Source organism: Tamandua tetradactyla, chromosome 3 (assembly GCF_023851605.1).
Source record: "Tamandua tetradactyla isolate mTamTet1 chromosome 3, mTamTet1.pri, whole genome shotgun sequence".
Lineage (NCBI taxonomy): Eukaryota > Metazoa > Chordata > Mammalia > Pilosa > Myrmecophagidae > Tamandua > Tamandua tetradactyla.
In genome coordinates, this window is record NC_135329.1 from 66,958,882 (window position 1) to 66,975,448 (window position 16,567).

General features: G+C 44.4%; 1 long non-coding RNA gene across 1 annotated transcript; it reads left to right on the forward strand.

Annotated features, from left to right (window-relative positions):
* The first annotated feature begins 1,680 nt into the window (after positions 1–1,680).
* Positions 1,681–4,002, forward strand: LOC143676125 (uncharacterized). The gene is made up of 3 exons (XR_013171839.1): positions 1,681–2,029; positions 2,883–2,938; positions 3,619–4,002. It is a non-coding gene; the product is annotated as an uncharacterized LOC143676125 (long non-coding RNA).
* Positions 4,003–16,567: the final 12,565 nt, after the last annotated feature.

The window sequence follows — 16,567 nt, forward strand, 5'->3', positions numbered from 1 at the left end:
AGGTGCAAAATGTTAAATTCTGGATGCACGAAAGATACGGAATCTTTATTAAATACCTATATATGAAGCATCACTCTTTCTTAGTACTCCACAAGGCAGCACTCTCATGCCCAAAGTGGTCTTATGTCTGTTTTGTAATTTCAGGAAAACATAATCTCCTTGAATCCATTTTTTTTTTTCATTCCACAGGCATTTTCTAAGCACTTCCTCTGGATCATGCACTGAGATTGCAAAGTTAAAAACTACAGTACAGTCTATTCTTTTAATGACTGACTCTTTTTCTTCTCTACTTCCCCTGGTACCCAGTTCCTTTCTGCTCTGCAAAGAGTTTTGAATAGCAAGAACTCTGCTGTGCCCTGAGCATACAAAAGAAGGAGTAAGAAAGTTCAAAAGGAAGGAAGGAAAGAAGGAAAGGAGGAAGGGGGGAGGGAGGAGTGAGCTGCTACCAATCCATTCCTGTGCGCAGTGAAAGAGTGAAAGTATAGTCTATTTGCAGAGAACTATAGAGAACAGCTATGTCAATCTAGTACAAAAGATGCTGCAATGAGACAATGGCTGACTGCTAGGGGTGCTCAAATGAAGGGCACTTAGCTGAGTCTGGGGATCCCAAGAAGCCATGTTTGGAAGGGCAACAAAAAGAAAGAGAAAAGAGGGACATCATAGCTGATTGAATAAATAATGAATGACTGATTGAATGGATGAATAAATAAATGGGCAGGGGAATCAGGAACGTCTAACATGGGGCCTCTTACTTCCCAGTTTCTATTTACCTGTTGAAGACAATACACAGAAACCCAAGGACTCAATGATTTCTCCACAGATATCTGAAAAGCGCTTTTCTGTTGGAAGGCTTTTGGCTGCATGTAACGGGATACACAACTGAAACGTGGCTTAAACATTGAAAATGAATCTGTAAATGCAAGAAGTCTTTGGTTATTTCCCAACTCAGTTAAGCCAGGCTGCTGGGAAAGTGCAGTTCTCTTGGCTTTCCTTTCCTCTCAGCACCTCGAGCTTCACCTCCTCGCACAACAAGATATGAAACAAGCATGTGGCTTCCCCAAAGTGCTTCTACTTTACTAAGGAGGAAGTAAAGAAACTTGCCCGACAGTTGCCCAAGCACACCTTCTCTCTGTCCCTTTCGCCGATGGTATTGCACATCTGTGCTTAGTTTGCTTAGTTGCAAAGGAGGCCAGGAAAATGAGCATCTTGACCTTCAGCAGAAATGGAGGGAGTTGAGTTTGACCCTCCTACTAGAAGGAGGGGAGAACAGCTGCTGTCCAGGCATACAAAGGGCCTGCCGGAGAGCTCAGGGGGCAGAGAGAGAGAGAGACACCCTGTACTGGACTGGACCTGCTACGGTTACACAGGTGAGTTTCAGTCCCTAACTGAGTGGCAGGTACTCAGCATGTGGATGTGATCCATCCCTGCAACCATCTCGTGTATCCCCACATGCTCAAAGATCTGTCATATAAGAAGTGGCTACTTTCTAGATATCATATTCAAAGCAAGGCAAAAAATATCCTTTCTTGTTCTTGAAAATCAAGGATTCTGTCAGAACAATGGAACTGAGAGGAAGTGAACTTCAGGCGCATGCCACGTTCTGTGCTAGGAATTTGACATTCATGATGTCATTCGGTTCTGACGTGGCCCACTGAGGTAGGCACCAAAAGGAAACTGAGGCTCATGGGGCCAAGTACGGGTTCCATTGGTGAGCTGTTGAGATGGTCCAGCCGGGAAGCCCTGCTTGACCTATCGGAACCCGAACACTGCCCTCTTAGTGCACAAGTGTTTGAGTAGCCCAGACCTATTTTCCTGAGCATTCCTGCTCAGGACAGGCAGAAAACGTCCTTTGTAAGCCCTGCCTTGCTTATTAATAGTTGCACCATTTGGCCTTACACTATAGAGCCCTTCTTCAGAGTCCAGGACATCGGCGCAGATTGTGCAGTGGCAATAAATCAGCTGCAAAACGACTATGGGAACTAAAATACCACGGGTTTGCCTGAGGTCTGCAGAACCTTTCATCTGGAAGGTGACGTAATTTGTTTTGGATCTGCACATTCATTATTCATTCAACAGATATTAACCGAACATCCATCAGGCAACATGTCCTGTACACTTGTGGATGTTTATGAATGTTGATTTGTGACCATGCTTTCATTCAACAAATATTTCCTGGTTATCTACTATGTGCCAGACATTGTGATAGATATGACGGGTTGAGGAAAGAAGCAAAACCTGGTCTTTGTGTTCAGGGACACTACTATTTGAGAATCATATTTCAACCATTCCTGAAAACCACGTTCTGCTCTTTTCCCTAATGGAGATGCACACATGCATTTATAAACTCATAGAGTATGCACTGCACTTTCTCTGTTTTCACGTTCTCCACTTTCATTCTCTGTTCTCCTTTTCACTGCTCTGTGCCCACTCCTGGGGGCTGCTTAACCTGGGGTTCTTTCCCAGATGACTTCCAGTAAAGGCTCATCCAATGGAGGATGCCAAGGGAAGTGGGAGCTGGGATAAGGCAGAGCCCGGGTTATTTCTTCCTTGCTCTCTCTCTGTGCATCTCTGGTCAGGGGTTGCATCTTTCCAGGAGCAGGGCTCCCTCTGGGTGATGTCTCCTCCACGGTTCTCACCTACCTTCCATTAGGTTCTCCTCTGGCCCAGAGTGGACATGGCTTCTTGAAATGACTGGCCCAGGCATCTGACTCTCCCTGGTTTGTTCTCAACCTGGTGCCCACATCTATAGAACCCCTTTAATAAAGTCTTCCATTTGAATCATCTGAGGAAAATTCCATTTCCAGCCAGGGCCCTGGCTAATCAGAATATCAAAGCTGCAGAAGACTCAGAAATCATCCACTCTCTCGTTTTCATCTTTGCAGGGATGGAAACTCAGACCCAGAGAGGGGCTTCACTGGCCGGATGCCACTCAGGCAGGGTAAGCATGAGAGCAAGCTTGCCTGCCTGCCTCTCCAGCCCTTGCTCCTATTCCACGTACCCCAACAGCACCTCCCATTGTGGGGTCACTGTCCTTTGTGGGTCTGGACGGTGGCGCCTTCTGCAAGCTTCTGGGCTCACAAGCTAAGCCCATGAATGGACTGAGTCATCATCATCCCCACAGTGCTTCATTAATTTTAAGGCAATTTAAGATTTCTGAGTCATAGGTTTCACTCTTGTAGACTTTCCCAGCTGGTACTGTACTTGCCCACACACATTTTTCTTTAAAGATTGCATCTGTGTCTAGATGTGTGGATCTGCCCACTCTTGATCTGTTTCTGAGAGAAATCGACCTTTGTAGAGTGCTGTGGGCAGGGCTGCTGCATTTCCATTTGCAGGTGCATTTGAGTCTTTGCATGAGGGCTTAATGGAATTAGCAGCTCACAGCTTATTCCTAGACCCTACCATCTAGGGACCTACAAAATTCAGAATTCTTTATCCAATCCAATATTGTGCCCAGCCTCACAAGAAAACTCAGTTGTAACATATGGTGACTCCACTTACTGAATAATATTTAGCAACTCGATGAACAAGGACTGAATCATATCTTAACCATCTTGGCCAAATATTGTTTTATATAGCAATAGTATTAGTAATATATATGTTTTATTTTTTCACCAGCACTTCCTGCTACACCCACTGAAAATTAAGAGCTAGACCTCACTGGAAGTGGACTGCACAATGAGACAGACCCACCTCGTTAGCAGGCTTCAGCTCAGTCTTGCATTGTGTGCATGAGGCACCCAGAATGCCTGCTCTTTCTTTTCCTCCAGAACAGCTGCTGGTATTGAGCAACAGTCTCCCAGGGTAACACAGCAGGGAGTCCTGGGGCATTTCCCAGACACTGAAAACAAAGGCTACTTATCTATGGGAGGATGGGGTTTAAGGTCTCTCCCTTCCACCAGGGAGAAGACCTATAGTTTTATGGTGGGGTGAAAAAAATTAGCAAGCCCCTGTGCAGGGGACCCACCCTATGGCTGGGTGATCTTAAGAAAGTCTCTCTCTTCTCTAAGACTCAGTTCAATTGTCCCACAGGGACACAAAGGGCAGCAGGTTCTGTATTGTGTACAGTATGATAGTGCTAGCTCAGTCATGCATAACGTGCAGGCTGCATACGTGCAACCATCCAAACCTTCCATGAATTTCTTAGCTGATAATAGGAATAGGAAGAGACAATTTCAATAAAATCTGGTTTGTCTGAGATGGAGCTATGCACAGGGGAGATGAGAGTTCTTGAAAGAGCTGGTGCTCAAGGTGAATCCTGAAGGATGAGCAAGATTGATGGAGGTGAGACGAATATGCCAGACAGGGGAGAGTGGGTTAGTTGCAAGAGCATAGAATGTGCTGCACAAAGAGGCAGGAAATAAAGCTATTCTTCCAGTTATTGAGTGTTATTGGTTATTATTACCACAGCATCAGAGTTTTCTGCAAACCAAGAAAGGGATTTCTGGGAGTTTGCAGGCTTGCAAATATTGCGCTCATCTACACTGGGGATTGTTAGCTGTAAAAAATGCTGAACTTACTAGAATTGGGAGAAAGGAGCCATCCTACTTCATCCGCATCCTACTCAGAATACAAAGCGCTGAAGAAAGGAGCATTCTATTCTACCCATGCAAGCACACAGCAGTGTCTCCATTCTCAGGAAAGTGCGGCTTTCTGTGGAAGCTGGGACCAGTGATAGAAAAATGAATGAAATGGACATACTAGGTATTGAAATACTTAGTGTCACAGACAGAAAGGACCTGCGTGGCATTTAACCTACCGGTCTGATTTTGCAGAGGAGCTGACTGAGGGCTAGTGAGAGAAGTGAGGCTGACCTCAGCCATCTGACCTCGAGCCACAGAGCGAGCAGTGGCCAGGCGACCCACACGGTGGGGGGCTCAGACAGGTGCTGGATGCACTGTATAGCTTTCAGGTCCAAAGCACCCCTTGCTCTATTCACAGATTTGCCTTCCATCCACGTCCATGTTCTGAGTGCCTGGTGAATATACAACACTGCGGATGTGCCAGGCAGAGAAGAGTAAAGCTCACCATGAAAGATCAATCAGAATTCATTAAAGCATCACAGTGAAATGTGGTAATCAAGGCAGGAAGGGAAATGGCACTCAGCTGGATATGTCAGAGAGCAAACAGGAGATTCACTCAACCTGTGTTTACTGAATATCACCTTACTTGGTTCCAGGGAAAGGAATTTTCTTTGATAGTATGCAGTAAGGCTTCTTAAAGGAAATGGACTTCCAGGTGTATGCATGACAACTATGCTACATTGTGCCAGTTATCTATTGGTATTAAAAACTAACCCGATACTTAGTGGCTAAAACAACCACCATTCTATCATATTGGGCAGTTTTGCAGAGCAGTAATTTGGGCAGATGGCATAAACTGGGGTCATTTGGAATTCTATTGGCTGCTGAGTTCAAATTGAAGTATCACATCGGCCTCATGCATCTGTGGGACCCTCAGCAGAGTCTGTGATGAGGCCGGGCTCAGTCAGCACTTCTCTTCTCCAAGTAAGGTCTCTGCAGCAAGGCAGTTGGGCTTATTACACGGTGTTTCGGTTTGCTCAAACTGCCAGAATGCAATATACCAGAAATAGTTTGGCTTTTAAAAAGAGAATTTGTTATGTTATAAGGTTACAGATCTAAGATCATGCAAATATCCTAACTAAGGCATCCAGAGAAAGATAATTTAAGTCAAGAAAGGCCAATCTGGGAAGGCAGGTGGTTAGCATTTGCTGGTCCTTTGGCTCTTGATTTCAGACAGCTTCCATGGGGGCATAATTTTTCTGCAACTCAAAACATCTTTGTGTGAGCTCTGAGCTTTTTCCAAAGTGGTTCCCTCTTAAAGGACTCCAGTAATTGGAGTTATTCACCTTGAATGGGTGGAGAAACATTTCCATGGAAACCACCTAATCAAAATGTCCCCACCACAAGTGGGTGGGTCACATTTCCATGGAAACAACTTAATCAAATGATGCCACCCAATCAATGGGTCTGCCCTCCACAAGATTGGATTGGGGAGAAAAATCATGGCTTTTCTGGGGTACATAACATTTCAAACTGACCCATTCCACTATCTGAACCCAAAAAGGCATGTTCTTTCCATATACAAAATACATTCACTCCATCACAATATCACAAAAGCTTTAAACTGCTTCAGTAACAATATAAACATAACACAAAGTTAAAAACAGTACAAAATCTCATGGAAGTCAATTACAGGCATGGTTGGTCCTAAGGCAAAAATTCTCTGGCTCTGGATATGTGAAATTCAGAACAAGTGATTTGCTGCCAATACACAAGGGAGGAACCGTCATAGGACAAACAATCCCATTGCCATAGGGGAGACTGGAAGTAAAACAAGGGTCACCAGTTCTCCCACACCCCAAAATTCCTGAAAACTGCAGGTCAAAATGCATTATATTTTAAGGTCTGAGAGGCGTTTATAGAATGACATTTCATCCTCAGGGCTTCAGAGAGTGGCAATCCCACCCTTTCCAAGGGCTTACACAGTAACCTTGCTCTCACCAAACAGTGGGGTGAGTGTGCAAAATATCCAAGCATTGAGGAGACCACCTTGTTCTTGGCCCAACTCTCCTCAAGAATCTGGGTGTCACTTGTGGAGCACATGCTCAATCCTTTCAGAACACTGGGGTGGTGGCCAGGCTCTCCTCAATTTCCTGGGAATGTGCTCTACCCTCTCTGAGGCTTGAGGTGGCAAAAATCTTCATGAACATACAGGGGGCATGCTGGCCCTCTGCTTCCAGGGCAAAGTCTCCTGGCCCAAGATTTCTTGGCTCCAGACCTTAGCTTTCATGGTTCTGCCTTTGATGTAATTTTTCTTTTAATTTGTCCCTTTTCTGTTCCTTTCTGCCCAGACTGGTCATGGTTCTGTTCATACTGATCTCGCAACCCACTTGTCAGTTTCCATGCAGTACACAGGAATCACAACCATGAGACAATCCACAAATCCTTTCTGGATAATTCTAGCTCCAATTCTGGCTTGTCCTGTAATGGCTGAGACTTCCACATTTGGTTAAATCCTCATGCGGGGCACTATTCTCTGGGCTCTCCTTTTCTGGAAGCCCAGAATTCTCCAGGCTATCAATTTCTGTCTCTTTTTTTTTGTACTCAAGATTTCCCTTCTCAGCTTAGCCCTTTCATGTTGCATTTTACTATAAGCAGTTAGGAGAAGCCAGGCTGCATTTTCCACATTTAGTTTGGAAATTTCCTCAGCTAGATATCCTAGCTCAACACTTTCAAATTCTCCCTTCCATCCAGCACCAGGGCTCAATTTTGCCAAATTCTCTGCCACTTTAAAACAAGGATCACCTTGCTTTAAATTCAAGTTTGCAATGATACATTCATAATTTCTGTCTAAAGCTTCGTGGGAAGTATCTGTATTGTCCATATTTCTACCAACAGTCTGTTCAAAGCAATCTAGGCTTTCTCTATCAAACCCTCACAAGACTTTTGGAATTTTCCTTTTATCCATTTTTAAAGCTGTTCTGGCATTTTTTGGTATTTTCACATCAGAATGCCCCATTTCTGTGGTACCAAAATCTGTTTTGGTTTACTAAAACTTCCAGAATGGAATATATCAGAAATGGATTGACTTTTATAAAGTAGATTTATTAAGTTACAAGTTACAATTCTAAGGCCATGATAGTGTTCAAATTAAGGCACCAGCAAGAGGTACCTTCTCAGAACATAGGCTGCTGGCATCTGGAAAACTGTGAGCTGGGAATGCAAGTGCCTGGCATCTGAGGTTCTTGTTCCAAGCTCATTGCTCTCAGCTTCTGATTCTAGTGACATTTTCTCCAAGCATCTGTGGGCCATTACTTAACTTCTCTGGGACAAACCAGATTCCAACTCTTAGCTTCCCTTGGCCTCCCAAGTTTCTGACTATTTCTGTGTATCCTCATTTAACATCTCCCTGTATTTTTTACTGACTTCCCTTGGCCCTGAGTGAACTTTCTTAAAGGACTCCAGTAAATGGATTAAGACCCACTTTGAATGCGTGGAGTCACATCTCCATGGAAACACCCTAATCAAAAGGTCCCACCCAACAATAGATCTGCCCCCATGATTGAATTTGAAGAACATGGCTTTTTGGGGTATATAACAGTTTCAAACCAACACACATGGTCACCCAGGGCTCCAAGAGATTAAGGAAGAAACTTCCAGTCCTCTTCAAGGCCAGACTCAGAATTGGCTATGGATCTTTAGGTGCCATTGTCTACTGGTCAGAATAGTCCCAGGCCCATCCAGACTCACGAGGAGAAGGATTAGCCCCCACCACTGAGGGAAGGGGAGGCAAAACACTTGTGACCATCTGAAACCTTCCACATTTTTCTCTATACCTATGGCCATTTCACATTTGAAAGAAAACCAGAGGAATTCCATCTCTTTCCATGTTGCTCAACATCTTTCATTTTCTGCCCCTTCTCTTGAACAATTACCACACTCTGCCACCCAAGATGATACATGCCCCCTGGAGAATGCCGGGGTGGGTGACCTCCAAAAGAACATGAGGGGAAATCAGATGGACAATTTCAGGACAACACTGTGCAGTGGGTGCACATATGGGGCTCCTGCTGTTCTGTCCTGAGTCCCACAGGACCTGCCTGTGTTGTCCCACACCCAGAACAGCGCTTGGCACAGGGCAAATGCTGGAAGCATGTGCTGAACTGAGCTAGACAGCAGGCGTTTGTTACTATATATGCTGTTATGCAAGTGAATGCCTCATACTAAACCTCCTAGGAAAGGTGCCAGGGGAAGCTTATTGCAAAACTAGCAGTTTATTGGGTTCACAAAGAGAACATTCAATTAAGGAGATTTTTTGAACACAATGGAATTATTTCAGTTGTGAAATGTGAACTTGAAAAGTAATCATTTAGAAACACTCAAGAAGCATTTGAAGACTGATTACATCATGCAGTCCCTTTTACTCAAGCAGAGGCCCAGCGTCCCTGGTGGGCACAGGAATGCTGAAATGCAGACACTTCTGGGACTTCTTCCCATGTCTCTCTGAGCTGCTCCAAAGTCCAGGCTTTTTGCACAATAAGAAGGATCTAAAAGAGTGTCTTGTGCTGATTCATTTATCCAGCTAACGACCCAAATGCCTACCTTCACAGCCTCAAGTACTGTGGATATAGAGGGAATAAGACATGGCCAGAGCCTTCAAGGACTCCCATCTGGGGGGTCCAGTTGGGGCATTCTCTTCCCGGGCTTGTGTTGAGCATACAGGAAGAGGCCTGGGAGCTATGAGAGAGTATTAGTAGAGACAGGAGTGGGAAGAGGGGCCAAGATAGCCTATCACCCAGCAGTGGGGCCACCAGACCAGATGAAAATCAGCGAGATTCCACCTCTTTCCATGTTACTCAACGTCTTTCATCTTCTGCCCCTTCTCTTAGACAATCATCACACTCTGCCACCCCAGATGCTGATGTGCCCCCTGGAGAATACCCTGGGCAACCTCCAAAAGGACTCCTGATGACCCTTACCTCCTGCTTTAGTTTGTAAAAGCTGCCAGAATGCAATATACCAGAAATGAAACGGCTTTTAAAAAGGGGAATTTATTAAGTTGCAAGTTTATAGTTCTAAGGTTGTGAAATGTCCAAATTAAGACAAAGCTATAAAGATGTCCAAACTAAGGCATCCAGGAAATGATATCTTTGTTTAAGAAGGCTGACAACATTTGGGGTTTCTCTGTCAACTGGAAAGGCACAGGGTAGCATCTGCTAGCTTTCTCTCCAGGCTTCTTCAACAGCTTCCCCAGGGGCATTTACTTTATGCATCTCCAAAGATCTCTGGTTGTGTGAGCTCTGTCAGTTCTGGTGTCTCTAAAGCTTTTTCCAAAATGGTTCCCTCTTAAAAGCTCCAGTAAGTAATCCCACATTGAATGGGTGGAGACATATCTCCATGGAAACCATCTAATCAAAGCTTACCACTCACAGTTGGGTAGGCCATGTCTCTGTGGAAACAGTCAAAAAGATCCCACCTAGTAATACTGAATGAAGATTAAAGAGCTTGACTTTTCTAGAGTATACAACAGATTCAAATGGGCACACCTCCTGATACCCACACTCAGTGCCATGCTTTCTCCTTGTGTCTGGGCTAGACCTGAGTAGCCAAAAAAATAGAATGCCACTTAGGGGCGGCTGGTGACCCCTTCCAGGATTGGGCTGTAGCAGTCTGTGATTTTCATCTTGCTTCCTTGCCTTGAGGAAACAAGGTAGCATTCTGTGGGCTGCCCTACAGAGAGTCCCCAGCTGGCTAGGAAAGGGGACTCTCAGTCCAACACCCCCCAAGAAAAGGGGAATGGGCAGCGGTGCTTACAGCAGAGGATGACCCGCTGAGGCCTGGAAAGCTCCTGGTAGAGCCATGTTTTCCAGCTGGGATTCCCTGTTGTGTCTTCATGTACTCTAGTTTATCATGTCTCTTCCCACTAGGTGGGAACATGTAGGGCACAAGGGTGAGCTCTTTGCCTGTGTCAGGGCCTGGAGGACAAAGGAGGAGGTGTGGAGAGAGGAGAGTGGTAGAAAACAAGCGCAGGCAGGGCAAGGGAGAGGAGCCCCGCATCCTGGGGTGCTGGGAGCCACCAAGGGGGTGGTGGACCCAGCATGAAAATGGACCCCGGGGCTCCAGGCACCATGCCAGGCTCCTCTTAGTGAGACCACAGGACCCTTGCAGCTCTCTGAGGCTTGTGTCATTATTATACCGTTTGAAGAAACAGGAACGAAGGTGTGGGGATAGTAATTTACCCAGCACAGAGCTGCCAAACTTCAGAGTAAATGTTCAGTGGCTGTCTTGTAAGCAGTTGAAAGGAAGCTTGGATGATGCTGCATCTAGCAGTTTTCTAGTTATGTTTTCCCAGGGCTCGAACCCTGGAAAGCTCAGGAATGTGACCATTGAGAAATATGTTTAGTACCTTCCATCACAATCCCCTACAATGTGTATTTGTCAGGGGGCTCTTTTGTTGTTCCAATAAAAAGGATGCAGCCTGAGGTTTCCTACATACCTCAGATATAGAACAGGGTGCTTGGTTTTATCAATCAGTCTTTCAGTTTACATACCCAGGACCACACACAACCCCCCGGGGGTCCTCAGACCCCCACGCAGGTGAGGACCCATTTGTCACAGTGCTGGACTAAGCTATGAGCCCATGCACTGTGCACACACAAAACCATGACCCCATGCTCTGTACACATGGAGCCGTGACCCCAAACTCTGTACACACACACAGAGCCACAACTTCATGCTCTGTACATACATGGAGCTGTGCCCTCATGGTGTATAAACATGGTGTGTACACACAGAGCCGTGATCCCATGGCCTGTACACAGGAGCCGTGACCCCAAGCTCTGTACACACACAGTCATGACTCCATACTCTGTACTGACAGAGTAGTGATCCCACAGTCTGTACACTCACGGAGTTGTGATCTCACGGTCTACACACACATGGGGCCATGACCCCATGCTCGGTACATACATGGGGCCATGACTTCAGGCTCTGTGAACATGGGGCTGTGACCCCATGCTCTGTACATACACAGGGCCATGACCCCATGCTCTCTGCACTCGGAGCTGTGACCCCATGCCTGTAAACACATGGAGCCATGATCCCATGCCCTGTACACACGGAGCAGTGACTTCATGCTCTGTAAACATATGGAGCCATGACCCCATGCTCTGTGCATACATGGAGCCATGACCCCATGCTCTGTACACACGGGGCCATGACCCCATGCTCTGTACACACAGGGCCATGACCCCATGCTCTGTAAACACATGGAGCCATGACCCCATGCTCTGTGCATACATGGAGCCATGACCTATGCCCTGCACACACGGGGCTGTGACTCCATGCTCTATATATTGTACTCCAAGCTTGCCCAGGAATCCAGGGCTCACAGGTTGGCAATAAAAGCTCTTCTGGAAGTATCTGCTCTTTTTCAGATATGCTTACCATTTTTCATAATTACTATGGCTATATTCCAATTAAATTCTATTCAAAGAACTCTAATGCATGAAACCCGAAAACTGGTTTTAAATTTGGAATGATCCCTGGACACAGAAAGAAATAGAGAGAGGAAGAAAAGGGACCAAAGCAGAGGAGACAGGAGAAGGGAGGGCCATATATATAATAGAGGAAATATGGGGTTGCTACTCGAAGCACTGACCTTGTGCCCTTGGCCTAGCAATCTAACTTTTCTGAGATTCAGTTTCCTTGTCTATCAACTGAGGCTAATAATGAAACTTAGTCAGCAGAGCCCATGTGAGGATTGCATGAGATAAAATTCATGAGTGCTTTGTATACCGGCAAGCGCTCTGGGCTGTCCAAGGCCAAGTGGCTAACTGGGTGAATTGGGGCCCAAAGGGGGTATAATCTCAAGGCATCATTATTCAGACATTGGCCTTCTCCTGGCAAACCCATTTTTCTCACACTGAAGCTCATATTTTAAGAGTGACTTAAACCATCGTTCTACCTAGCCCACTTCCTTTGCAAGGAAGGCTTTGTCATCTCCATTCTCCTCACGTGGCAGCCAGGGAAGTGAAGCACCATCCAGGGCCTGAAGCCACCGAGGGGTCGTCAAGGCCAGACCTGTTCTCTCCAGGTCTGAGACCCAGGTGCAGAAACACACGTGATTTCCTACAACACCCTGCAACCTGAGTCTATTTTTACAGTAACTGAAGACTCTAGATAATATGTAAATTTGTAGCACTTCCTGGGTTAGCTGGTTCATTTTACCTGTTTTCATTCTGCTCTAGTAGCTGCTCAGAAATTCATAACGGGATTCTATGCAATTTGCAATAACCAGGAAATTCTCATATGCTAAATTTCCCACCCTCTTCTAATTAAACACACAGAAAACTAGTTCCCTTTTATCTCATTTCCCTTATGAGCACTCAACAACGTTCCCCTGTATTTCAGGATGATCTACAAAACCAGGGCCTGGGGAAAAAAAAACACTGTCCCATCTTGGCAATTTCTTCTGCATTTATACACTAGACTCTTCCCAGTAGACTGTTTTGCCAAATAGGAAACACATCCCCTGTCTGTCCACATAGAACCAACCAACAAACAAAAGGTCACTTCATACTAGTACTGCTAGCCATCACCTTGTAATAAGACAGTGTCCCCAAACAACATGAGACGATTTTCTATATAGATAAATAAAGATACAGATATAGATAGATAGAGAGAGTGAAGATTACCGATATAGGAGAATTTCAAGAGGGTTATTCAAGTCGTAAGTTTAGTCAACTCTAGAAAGCCTGATGACAGACAAAATGATACAGTGGGAAAAAAAAATCATGGCTTGAGAATCAGCTAAGCCTTCTGTTATTTCATCCCCTTGACCCCTTTCTACCCAACACGTACACGTATGACCTGTACAGCTATTGAGTAACTGGTCTACCATGGAAAAAATGAATCTCCTCAATCGTGATTTCTTTATCTGTAAAGAGGAAATAAATGCTTACTTTGAAGGGTTTCATCAGAATTAAAGAGAAAGTGGCTGGTCTAGCACTCAAAAGGCATAACTAAATGCATAAATCAACCATTAAAGACAGTAATAAAGAAGATTCTTAAAGTAATAGGGCAGTTGAGACAGTCGGCATGTGTCAGAACCTAGAACCAAGCCACAGGGTTCCCCACAGCCTGCAGGGCATCTCTGTGTAAACCCGGGGATCACTGTGAACTGGCAGCAGCTGCCTCCGTGAAGGCATGCACCCTCTTTCCTACATCACTGTCTTCTTCCTGACACAAATGCAAGGTAGAATCCTTTCCTGAGTCAGCAGAATGTTCAAGGAAGGCAACAAGAGGAGATGAAGTTAAGGCAATCTAGCATTAACAGTATCAGGAAAACCTAAGGCCACAGTGTAAACTCAGTTTAAGACAGGGCAGGATGTTAGAATGATGTCCTGATTTGGTTTCCCATGTGACTGCTAGTTAAATGTGGGCAGGGCAGGTGATTAGGGCCTTGGCTACTCCACTGCTGTGGGTGCCAAACAATCTGTAAAGTCTGTCATCAGAAGCATCTAGATGGCAACCCATGCATTAATGCCACAAACCTCCTCATTCTTGGCCAAGCATGCCCATGCTTCCTTGCTTTTGAGCATGCTGCTTGCAAGCCAAGGCTCTGGATCAAGGATGTCAGTAAATATTTCTCCAAAAATGATACTGAAAAGGCCAGTAAGTAAGTATATGAAAAGATGTTCAACATCATTAGTCATTGGAGAAACGCAAATTAAAGCTACAATGAGATACCACTTCACCTCCACTAGGATGGATATTATGAAAAAAAAAACTGAAGATAAAAAGAATGCAGAGAAATAGGAACTCTTGTACATTGTTGCTGATGATGCAAAATGGTGCTGCTGCTGAGGAAAATAATTTGGGGGTTCCTCAGAAAATTAAACGTGGAATTACCATATGATCCAACCATCCCATTTCTAGGCATATACCCAAAGAAACTGAAAGAAGGGACTCAGGCAGACATATGTACCCTGTATGTATCATTACAGCATTATTCACAATAGCCAAATGGTGGAAGCAACCCAACAAACGAATGCAGTAACAAAATGGGGTATATCTAAACTATCGAGTATCTTTAAGCTCTAAACAGAAGTGGAGTGTTGATATATGGCCCTACATGGATGAAGCTTGGAGACATGCTGTTTAGTGAAAATAAGCCAGACAGAAAAGGGCAAATATTGTATAATGTGTCTTATATGAAATACTTAGAATAAGCAAATTCATAGAGACAGACAGCAGAAGGTTGGTTACTAGGGGTGATGGGGGGGAAGGGGAGTTATTGCTAAGTGAGTCTGAGCTTTGGTTTAGGATGATGAAAATACTCAGGAAATGGGTAGTAGTGAAGTTACCCAGAACTTCATGTCAAAGAATTACTGACTTAAGGTGGTTAAAACGATTTTTATGTGTTGCAAATTTTATCACAATTACAAATACACAAACTTAAAAAGGAAAGCCAAGGCCTTTACAAAGTCGAATCAGAGAACTGGGGGGCATAAGCTGGAACTGAGGAAGTGTGGCAGGATGCAGAGAATACCCAGGGAAGAATTATTCCAGGGGAACATGGAGGCATCATGTGACCCAAACAGTGTCATTGAGCTGGAAACCTGGAATGCCTGGGGTGGCCAGCAACTGGTGGGTGGAGAGCCGAGGGGAGTGGGGGATGAAACCGTTAAGAAGTTCTTGAATACCAGCCCAATTGGGCTCTACTCAAGGCTCTATGTACAGCCCAGAAAAGTCTAATTTTGCACAACTCCAGGGCTGCCACTCACAGAGAGCCAGTGGTGTAGAATCTCCTGGAGCCTTCCAAGCCACAGTCTTCAGAGGCTCAAACTCTCCACAACCTGTCCTGAAAGTGTGTCAACAGATTGTGGAGCCCAACCCTGGCTTCCTGTAAGAGTTGTTTAAGATAAATGTGGTCACCTGAAGTAGTCTTATGGATCCCTCTCAAAATCCATTTATTTCATTTACAAATAAGGCACCTAGCTTTGGGCTTTACACTTAGCAGGTACCCTCTGTTTGTTTGCTAAATGAATGAACTAATGGAGAGAGTGAAGGAAGGCTCAGTTAAATACACTTTAAGATAGGACATGCTCAGAAAAGTTTGTACAACAGACTTTTGACCCCCAGGCAACTGAATTTGATTGTCTTATGGAGTGGACTAGTGAAAATGTGTCTCTCTCAGACACTCATTATTTAAGTTGCCACATGTAATCTTTATTTTATATAATTCTTATACATACACACATGCAAATATATATATACACATAGTCATTGTTATATAGTTACACAATCCTTACTTTATAATTTTTCCTGTAAGGAGTATCTCATTATTTAGCTATATAATTATATAGACCTTATTTTAATTGTCACATAATATTTTTATCAGAGTGATTTACTGTACTTAACCATTCCTGCTACTGGATGTTTGACAGCACCCACACCTTTTATTAACGTAGTCGGTGTTTTATTTATTATTAGTAGTACATGTTGAATTGCTTTCCATGATGTACAGCAATGCCAGTGCTAAGAGTAACCGGTTACTGTTTCTAGTACACGCAAAACCTTGTGTTAGTTTATGAACATCTGTCATAATTTCCATGTGTTAGGCAAAATGCAGGTTATAATCCTACTTTAGAGATTATTGTAAACTCATTTAAGGCCATGGAGTTAAAAAGTGAATGAATGGAGATTCCCACTCAGATCGTCCTACCAGCTGTTTTTCCCAACCTCAGGAGAATTACTAAGCTGGCATGAAAAATTTTAAGGTGCTTTGTAAAAGTGATCTAATTTATCCTGCACTGCAATAGGTTCCAAAGGCCATGGATTTGGCTTTTAAGAGTGGGCCCACTATATACTCTCATCGTAAGTAATAAATAATCAATGCATAGCAATCATGTCTAGCAGCCGTTACACATCACTATACTTCTAATTGTCTTGATCTCCCTTCACTCAGGCCCAGTGGTATTTGCTCCAAATGACCCCAATGCAGTCTTGCTAAAATTCCAATCCAACCAAGCCACTTACAA